This window comes from Temnothorax longispinosus, chromosome 4 (assembly GCF_030848805.1).
Source record: "Temnothorax longispinosus isolate EJ_2023e chromosome 4, Tlon_JGU_v1, whole genome shotgun sequence".
Lineage (NCBI taxonomy): Eukaryota > Metazoa > Arthropoda > Insecta > Hymenoptera > Formicidae > Temnothorax > Temnothorax longispinosus.
Genome location: NC_092361.1, coordinates 8,439,221 through 8,449,973, shown reverse-complemented (window position 1 = coordinate 8,449,973; position 10,753 = coordinate 8,439,221). Strand labels below are relative to the sequence as shown.

Sequence of the window (10,753 nt, the reverse complement as noted above, 5' to 3'; positions counted from 1 at the left end):
ATATATATTTAATATTATAACTAGATATACGTAGAATTGTTCTACACGTCATTAAAATAAATATTGCAATCACAAATCCGCAAAAACTTAAATAAAAGTACAAAGCAATGACTATCTTAAGATAAAGTATTGAAATAAAGTGGGAACATATCTCAATGTCTGAACATGAATTTAAGACGTTCGTAAACATAGGATATGTAACTATTAATACTAATTTAAAGAAAGCTTATTGGTTACAAATATAAACATACAGCCACTGGTATCTTACATAAACTGAAGAATCTAACCAATATTGCAACAAACGAAATAATTATTAACTATTATATAACTTTCTGTAATTTATATGTATATCTAGAGTATTTTAATATATTTTAATATCTATATTTAATATTAAATATGTAAATATATATTAATATTTTTATAATGAAAAAACAAAAAGATTAAACATGTATGTCTCGTGCATAGTAAAAATTAGAAATTAATGAAAAAAGGAACTTTGAAAAATCATATGCACGAGCAATTGCAATCAATAAATTAAAAGCAAAAGTAGACTTATAATTTATCAATTAGCTTCTGCATTAAAGTTTCATAAGACTCGACAGCTTTATTTAAGACATTTAATGTTTGTTGATGACGTTCCTCTCTAGCTGTTTCTCTTGTCTTGGCATCATCTCTTATCGTCGACATCCAAGTAAAAGTATCTCTCTGTAGTTTTGTTTTCTTTTTTTTAGGCTGATATTTAGATAAATCTTCATCAGAATCTAAATCAGTGTTTTCACTTGGCAGACTTGTAAAGTTACGAGAGGATGCTGTACTTATTGGTTCCACGCTTGGACTCTTTCTAAAAACTTCGTCAAGCTCATCAAAATATTTGCATGTCATTTTTGCTGCACCACTACTTTTATCTCCAATGTTATCTTTAACTTTCATATATCCTTTGCGAATATTTTTCCATTTATCTTGCACTTGTTTCCATGTATATTCAGAAAAACCTGCAGCTCCTAATTCTTTGGCTATATCCTTCCATACCTCTTCATTCCTAATTGTGGTGCTTGCAAATTTTGAGGAATTTTTTTGCCATTGAGTAATTAAATAAAGTACAGCATCTTTTGACCACTTTGTGCCTGAACTCTTTGTAAGCTGATTTGAATCTGCAACTTGTGGCTCTGAATCAGACGTAAGCATTGAAGAAGCTGTACCTGAACTTTTTGTAAGCTGATTTGAATCTGCAACTTGTGGCTCTGAATTAGACGTAAGCATTGAAGAAGTTGTGGAGGATTCGGATGCAGATATAGATACAACATTAAGTAACTTGAGGTTTTCTTCTGTAGTTTTACAAGCATAGATTAACCCATCTGTAATAAATTAAAATATTATAATATAGGTTATAAAATATATTCAAGATATAATGTGCTATATGATATAATTATATGTGTAATAATCTTACAAAAATATACTTATATTAAATTCTAAATTATATGTTACTTTCTATCCAAATACTAAAAAGTTATTGAATACAGTAAAATGAAAAACATAACCCAATATTCAGAACTATTGAAAAATAGAAGTATCTGTGCTTACCGTGTCGATCAATTATTAACATTATATCATCTTGAATGATGAATTCACCATTTTCTAAGCAATAAGGGACATGACGCCCAGATATCAGATTATTAATTATAGTGGTCTCGGTCTGATCCATTTTCTTCGCTTCGTTATTGGCGCCAAAATAGTGGGAGTTACTCTGTTACCCCTGAAAATTTAGAGGTTAAAAAGACGACTCCGAGGTGTATTCAAATAACCCTACTCAGCATTTCCGAACGCAACTAGCAAGTTCATTTTATCTTACCCGAGTTATTTTCCGAACGGCGTTGGGTTAACTTCTTTACCCAGAGTTGGATTTCTGAACGCACCCAAGGTCGAGCGTTTTACTTCGGCGTATCTCAGGCGTTACTGTTACAAGCAAGTGTCGATAGTGGTACGTCGGATGGCGGACGATCGTCGCAGAATTGTAATCAAGTGCGATCGCGATGAATCTCTCGACATTCGCGGCTGTCGTGTCGCGTTGCGTCGTTGCTCGTCACTTCGTTGGCGTTGGGCCGGTGCGCGGCGCGGCGCGGGCGTCCATGGAAGCAACTCGCGTCTGTAGTGTCGGTGACGCGCTTGTACGAGTGCATTATTTTCGCGTTATTCGCGCGTCCGGCGTCGACCATCGGATCGATCGGGGATTTCTCGAGTCCTCGCGTGCGTGGAAAACGGCTACTTTGAATCCGTCGCGGTCGCAAAGTCTCGGCAAGTGTCGGCAGTCGGTGGCGTCGCGCGAATTGGCGGGAATTGCGATACATGTAAACGCGTCTCGCGTCGCTCGCTCGTCGATGCGTCGCGTCCGTCGGGGTGATCCGCGTACAATAAACGTCGGGTGTGTGTCGTGCGGAATAACGTGTTCGTCAATCGTCGCGTCGCGTCGCGTCGTGTCGTGTTGATTAGCGTAAAGCGGGGATCGTAATCAGCCGTGTGATATCTCGGTCGGTCGTGCGGGTGTGTGCCTGTGACGGTGCAGAGCAATCGGCGAGGTGGCGCATAATGGCGGCACATCGGCTGGCGGGTAAGCTCTTTTTTGCTTCACCCACTCATGCGAGATGCTAATTGCTCATTTAGACGAATATACGTGTTTTCGTTAAAAATTCTTTCGAAACGCGTGTGTTTTGAGTCATAAAATATCAGATTCACGCCCACCTCCCGTTTTTTCTTTACTTTTGTTGAAATGCAACGTTTGTAATGTATATGTATTTTTTTTTCTTTTTACAGCCGTGCGGTATTCGGGAAGGCAACGGCATAGCGCATCGACCGGTGAGTGAATATACAATATTAATGTTTTGATTATGTAGATATGCATTAGCTTCTCCGCGATTTGTTAACCCTTATTTGCCACACTGGGATCAAATCAACCCCACGACCATATTTCCTTAATTTTAAGTACCGAAACCTATGAGGAGCGGGTCTATAGCGACATCTGTCAATAGTTCAAGCAATGAATTTTTTTGTAAAAACAGCCATTTTTTCATTTTTCTTTTACTATTTTAATTTTTGTATCATGCATAATTTTAATTTTTGGCTATATAACCTACATAACTTTTAAAAGTAAGCTTTTAAGAAGTTCTAAAAAAATTAGCAAGTTAAAATATTGAATGGCTTATTTGTTATAAGAATTTTGGTCGCTGGGGTAGATTCCACCCCAATGTGGCAAGTACGTGACGTCTACAGAAGTGTGGCAAGTAAGGGTTAATATTTATATTTGTGAAAACATTGTACACGATTACACGTTATCACGTCGATTATTTCGTCGTTTACGCGACGTCGTGTTATTCACGGCAAAAATTCCGTGTGTACGATGATATTTTTATAACCCACATTCGCAACGAAAGCCACGCGTGCGTGTGTGCATATATGTATGTGTGTGTGTGAGATGTGTCATATTTTGATATTATGTTCGCATTTATGTTTTGAAACTCCGTGTTCGCGCGTAGAAATTTGCTTTAAGCACTGTTGCTTTAACTTCACCTGTAAATTATGTGCATACGTGTAAATTTCCAAGATTTTTTTCCCCTCTGTGATTTATTTCTCGTAACGGTGTCTGAAATGTCTTGGACGATTTATGCAAGTTGCTCGTTACGTCGAGTACTCGCGTCGCGAACATACATGCAAATATATGGTAGGGACACTAAGTATCTTTTATTTTTATTTGAATCCCTACGATTTATATTAATTTGGGAATAGAAATAAAAATAAGAAAATATTTCACACATAATTACTTAAAAAATTTCGTTTGAAAGAAATATTAATTGCAGGATTTTGTTATATGCATATAGCATCAGGAATAGCTAATCTATTATTTCGATTCATTGATTGATTTCGCCCTCTCTTGTTTTTCAGTTTGATTTTTTTTTTACAGAATTTAGTAGTAGTTGATTATCACGTAGTATTACGGCGGAAGGCAAATGCTGGAGTAATTAACGACATCGTGCACAAAACGCATTTAACGTTCCGCAATGTTTCCACACAGTGGATTACCAGGAACGCAAAAAGAAAAATAATTAAACGCGAGCTGTGCATGTCTGCTGCTTAGCATTTAAATGGTTCGTACGCGTTGCATGCATCGCGGTATTCAAATGTGGAATGCGAGTGTGGCTATTTCGTTCAGTTCCCGTCGCGAATATTGAGAATTATGATGCGATAGTGATACATCCAATTCGTTCCCTTCTTTTTTTTTATGTGTTTCGTTAATTGCGCTTTTCTCTCGTCATAGAGAGAATTTATATCATCGGTTTATCACGTGCGATGAGGTACATCTAATATGCAACCGACGTATTCGGGTCCCTTAGGCTGCGTTTTCACTTGACGCTTGACGCTGGATGACGCTAGCGTTCAAAACGGCTAAAGGAGCGTTAAACAGTGCACTGGAATTGCGCAGTAATAAGGTGCGTTCCGTTGAGTTTAGGTTATTAACTAATACTCATTGAAAAAATGTCATTCAATCAAAGATATTACGAATGGCAAAGGAAGTGTTTTAAAATAATAAGAAGAGAAAAGAATAAAAAACGTTTAATGGTTTGTGTGGCAATAATAAATGAGTTGGAAAAAATACAGAGAAGAAAATATACCAAAAAACGTTATTGGGTTGCACCATTATTTGAAAATAGAAAATTGCATGGTTTTTATCATGCAATATTTCCCAATATTATCTTGGAAGACAGCACGTTTAAAAATTATTTTCGAATGACTGCTACACAGTTCGAAGATTTGCTACAAATAGTAGGGCCTTCGTTGAGTAGACAGAACACTTTCGTGAGTCAATATCTGCTCCTGAACGACTGTGTTTGACATTAAGGTTTGTTTTTATTCTTTGTACTATTACTATATATATTACAACACATTGAATGTGTTAATCTATTTAATATTACTTGCCTTTTAAACATATTACACTTTATAGATATTTAGCTGCTGGTGATTCTATGAGATCAATTTCATATCAGTATCTAATTGGAGTAACAACAGTTTGTAACATCATTACCGATACATGTAACGCTATTTGGTCTTGCATTCATGAGGAAGTCCTTCCAAGTACCTTGAATGAAGGAGATTGGTCGCGCATAGCGGAAGAATTTGATGAGAAATGGAATTTTCCGCATTGCGTAGGTGCTATTAACGGAAAGCACATACGAATACAAGTAAAATCAGTAAACACCTTACTTTTTAACATTTTTAATTGATGACATAATAATTATTTACGATGGTTCTTTCAGTGTCCTAATAATGCAGGTTCTTCATACTACAATTACAAGAATTCTCACAGCATAGTACTTCTGGCAATATGTGATGCAAATTACAAATTTACTTTTGTGGACATTGGAGCATATGGTCGACGTAGTGATGGTGGCATTTTTCGATCTTCTCTAATGGGACAAAAGTTTCATAATAAGGAAATGAATTTACCAGAACCACAACCTATCACAGCTGATGGAGTATCTCTACCATACGTGCTTGTAGGTGACGAAGCTTTTCCACTAACAGAATATTTACTTCGACCGTATCCTGGAAAAGGAGGTTTAAGTAACGAACGAATTATATACAACTATCGGCTGAGTAGAGCAAGAAGAATGATTGAAAGTTGCTTTGGAATTTTATGTAGCCAATGGCGGATATTAAGGCGTCCCATTGATACTACAGTTGACACGTGTATGAAAATTGTTCAAGCCATTATCTGTTTACACAATTGGCTTCGAGTTGCAGATATTGGCCATGATGAATATATACCATCCAATCTAGTTGATACAGATAATTCACACGATTTCATACCTGGCACTTGAAGATCAGATGTAACTGATGAAGGTGCTTTGCGGGATATAAGTCAATGTGGTTCTAACTTAGGTTCACGTAAATCCATGATGATACGAGATCAATTTTGCCACTATTTTAATAGCGAAGGAGCAGTTTCCTGGCAATTTGAGCACTGTTAAGAAATAAGCCAACGCTAACGATAGATATCCTTCACAGTGAGTAAAATTTCTTCAAATATATTAAAATTATGACGTCGGTTTATTACTACAAGCATGTACGCTAAAAATTTTATATTGGTTTAATGAGATTTTATATTCTTTGATAAATTGATATTCTTCAATAGATTTGGCAGTGCGGTGGTACGCTAGGTGGTACGCGTATATTATAATAAAGAAGGAAACGGGTAAAGATTGCTATTCAAGAATTAGTTGATGCCCAATAGAAATCTTTAAGGAAATAATTTTGTTAATTGATAAGATTTGTTGGAATGTAAATAAGAATAACTTGAAATTACATTTTGTCGGGATAATATTTGCATAAATGATATCATAATTTTGTTGTAGAATTGTTCGTATATGCATTTTAGCATGTATTTTAGCTTTTTTGTATAAAATTATTTTTTTCACATAAAACAAATTCACTGAAACAAAGAAGATGTATAATCTGGTTGTATATACTATATAGAATCAAAGGCATGTTTCTATGTTAAGTAACCGAGCACTATTTTACATTTGTATTTTGTACAGCAGTCTTTCTCTATTTATTATAACTTAATATATTTAAGGTAGCCGAAGCATTGTATCGCCGAATATTTTTATATATTGCGAGAGTATTTTTTTACATGACGAATGTAGTTATAATTAGCATTATTATGTATTTATAGCGTAATTTTAACGCATTTATTATAAACCGCCTGATAAGGAATGGACTAACGCAAACATACAGCAATTGTGAAATTTCGAAACAATCGTTCTTAAGAAAAGTATCGTGCGCGATACTTTTTCCAACAACTTATCAAATTCGGACATTCGATATCTTAAAAACTAAGTCTTAAATTGAAATTTTGTACAGGTACAAAAACGAAAGTAAAATACACTTTACATTAAACAACGAGTAATATTCCATAATTTTTTTGCGTATCTAAAACTTAACTTACTACGGGGCAGGAAGCCCTTGTTAACAAAAATTATTTCGAAATTTCACAAGGATTAAAGCTATGCCAAGCTTTTGCCAATCCCAGAAAACAATCAAATAAAATTAATTTTTCAAAATAAATCACACAATATCCGAATAATGCACGTTGAAATCATGTCACTATGAAAACAAACTAAACTAACTAAAAACTAACTAAAAACCGATACGTTAAATGAGAGAAATATATGAATATATAAATAAACATTGAAAGAAGAAAATATAATTAGCATGAAATTTGCTTGCAAATGCGAAGATAGTTTCGGAAACAAATGCCACGAGCACATAATAAATTAAGCACGGTGCGAGGGGAGTACCGTGGATGGTAAGTACATGAAAATGAGCCGTGATGCGTTGAAAGGTGCTGAGAGGATACTCTCCACGATATTATCTCACGTAACCCCTGGCAGTAGTATATATAAGACCCGAGGACTTCGCGTCCTTATTAATAACCCTCGCAGAGAATTTCTCGTGATCCAGGGGCGAAGGGGATTATCCCGTTCCGACGTGCCGCTCCGCTACGATATCCGGGGACTCGCAGAAAACAAATCCTGGCACCGCGAAGAAGCAGTGCCGGGGATTGCGTGAGAGCCAAGAGATAGTGGACACGGCATTTCACTTAATGATAACTCGTCCTCCTTCCTCCACCGCGCCACGAAGATGGAGAGAAAGGATCATGGACACCGCGCCAGGACGAACCCTTCTTTCTTATTCTTGTGCTTGTGCATCTACGCTTCTCCGCTGCTGCATTATCACCGATTTAATCTCGCCGGCGCCTGGGTCGTGAAGGAACGTATGATTCCTATGTCCAGTGTTTTATATATTTTCTTTCAGCATATCATACGATAGTTGCAAAAGTTTTTGAAATGCTTCTTGCTTTTGCGCTTCGGATAAACGACGAATTCGGGATCCCAGCAAATTTAAAAACAAGTCGACGTCGTCAGGCTGAGGTGGCGGCGGTAAAACAATGTCATCATTGTTGGAAGCATCGCAGAAAGCATTAGCAATTCTCTCAATGGCACTTTTTTCGTTGAGATTGCCTGATCTTTTTGCTGAAATATAATAAAGAATAATAATTATAATATATCTATATGTAAGAAAAATGTATATAATGTTATATATAATGTAATTAATGTTATATACCTGATCGAATATTTGCAGTTACTTCTAATGACTGGTCCGATTCTTCTAATGTATCTGCACTTTTGGAAATATTTGATGCTGTGCTGAAATGTAATTATAAATAATTATAAACATATGTGTAACCTATAATAAAAAAACATCTGTAAACCCTGTTTTTAATTTCATGATTCTTTAATTATCTAACATTTAGAACGATATTGATACAATTATTGCATATTAGTATTGTATGTACGTTTACTTTAAAAAATTTGTTATTAAAATTTATGTAATACATATGTGTCCTTTTAATAAACACAAAAACCAAACTTACGTTTTGACCAAGCACGAGTCACGTAAAAATTCCATATTGTTATAATGGTGCCACAATCGAGTGGTACGTGCCCTTGCAGATCCACTCGCCTTTTGTTCGGATTGAATAATTTTCCTGTAGGTATCGTGCAAAGATTTAAATTTGCTTTTGGCCGTTTCTGGACTAATTATACCTTGAAAAAATGTCATTATAAAAAAATAATGTTGCTGGAAGAAAAGAGCAACAGTTTCTTAAAAAAAATTCTTATTTTTACCATCCAATGCATCGGAAACTTCCTGCCACAGTTTTCTAGTCGCTTTCGCACTTCTTTGCCTGACATCTGATTGGAAATTCCATAGTGGTTCCCGTTTTTGCACTTCCAGAATCAAAAGTTCCTCTTCGTCGAATGACATACATGTTTTCAATTTTTTTTTCCTTGTAGAATATTCGATCTTGTTGGGAGGTTCCTTTTTAAATGTTGATTCTCTGCAAAAAATAATTATATATTTATTACATCATATTATGTAACGAATGTATTTGCATTCTTAAGCGGGGAACACAGACTTTTGCATAACGCATAATACGTAAGCACAAGAAAACTAATTGGTTTATTTCTTTATGCACATGTGTATAAAGAATGTGTATGTGTATGTGTAAAGAATGTGTGTCCCGCTTTAGGTGGGACGCGATTGACCACGTTGCGATTCACCACAGCCAAAACTCACAGAGCTGATTCAGTGGAAAAACTCTAGACACCGAGGGCTGTGAGTGGCTGTGGTAAATTGCAACGTGGTCAAACAAGACATTCTCTGTATTTTTTTTACCAGCTAAATTTTCCTTATTAATGGGATTCAGTGTTAACTCGTTGTTTCCAGCCATGTTTTTCGTAATGATATTTTGCTCGTCATCTGTAATAAAGTATTATACATAGGCATTATATACAGTTTGTATAATTTTTAGGCATTTTATAAAATGTTTGTTTAGTGTTTTCACTCTTGTCATGCTACCTTACGTCTGGAATATAATTATCAGAGTTATACTGTGTGTTGTACATACCTGTCATTGGATAAAAATATAATGTGGCATCATCAACATAATATTTGGTATAGCCTTTCAAACAGGCATGATTGACTATGTCATTCCTGGAAATTATCATTTCACAGAGTCCACAGTCTGGACCATATCTAATTCCTATAAAATATTAAAATAACGTATATATGTTATTTTATACACTTTTATTATATAAATCACAATATACATGTTGTGTGCACGTATATGTGCACGTGTATGTATGTGCACGTGATGTGCACGTGTATGTGCACGTGTATGTGCACGTGTATGTATGTATGTATGTGCACGTGTATATGCACGTTGCGTAATGTGAACAATTAAATTAATAAATTAATTTTTCTACATAATTTACACGATTAGATTAAGTTAAACATCTTCACAAAAATATCTGTGGCTTAAATTAAACCATTATAAATAATTATTATTATTTAATTTTTATGATTCACATAAAAGTACTTCACATCAGAGACAATTACATATTTCTTACATGAAAAACAGTAAAAAATAAGGATGCATTTTCCGTTGCTGTTTACTCATTTTCGTTAACATGTGTACACGCCTCGTATGTTGCGTGATCTAAGGATGGTGGAGAAGGAGAAACGATATTCAAAATAAGAAATAGAACAATTAATTTACTGAATTCATAAAACAATCAATTTTATCATTTGGCTTTGAAACATAAATGTAATCCAGAAAAGTTAAAAGTGGGCAGAACTATCCAAAGAATACCAACATTTGTTGCATAGGAGAAGGGAAACTGCCCTAAAACCTTCTCAGTATTCGTAAACAAAATTGTACAGAGATAATATAAGATACAATGTGAATACAATAATTGCATAAAAGAACAAATAAATAGTTATCATAAGACAATCCTTTCTATAAATATGTATTTTAATAGACCTTGAAGTTTTACTAAGGCTCTTCTTTATCATATAAAAGCTTCATTAGAATAAAATAGTCATAGTAAATTTTCTTATAATCTCTCTTGACGTAGTCAAGTTCAGAATTAGTTATTCTTTTCTAAAGAAAGGATCGTCGGAAACATAAACATAATTCAATTAATACAAGAATATCACTTCAAATACAATTTGTATAATCTGGGAAATAATGCATCAATCTTTTATTGACACATTAGTTCACCACCGCATGAACGTAATACTATATAATGAATAATTCGCAATATAATTATTAGAATATTATAAAGTAATTGAAATATAAGTC

General features: G+C 34.8%; 2 pseudogenes; one reads left to right on the top strand and one right to left on the bottom strand.

Annotated features, from left to right (window-relative positions):
- The first annotated feature begins 4,105 nt into the window (after positions 1 to 4,105).
- On the top strand, positions 4,106 to 6,455 carry LOC139811626 (uncharacterized; annotated as a pseudogene).
- Positions 6,456 to 6,532: 77 nt separating this feature from the next.
- LOC139811627 (uncharacterized) lies at positions 6,533 to 9,905 on the bottom strand (annotated as a pseudogene).
- Between the last annotated feature and the right edge of the window lie 848 nt (positions 9,906 to 10,753).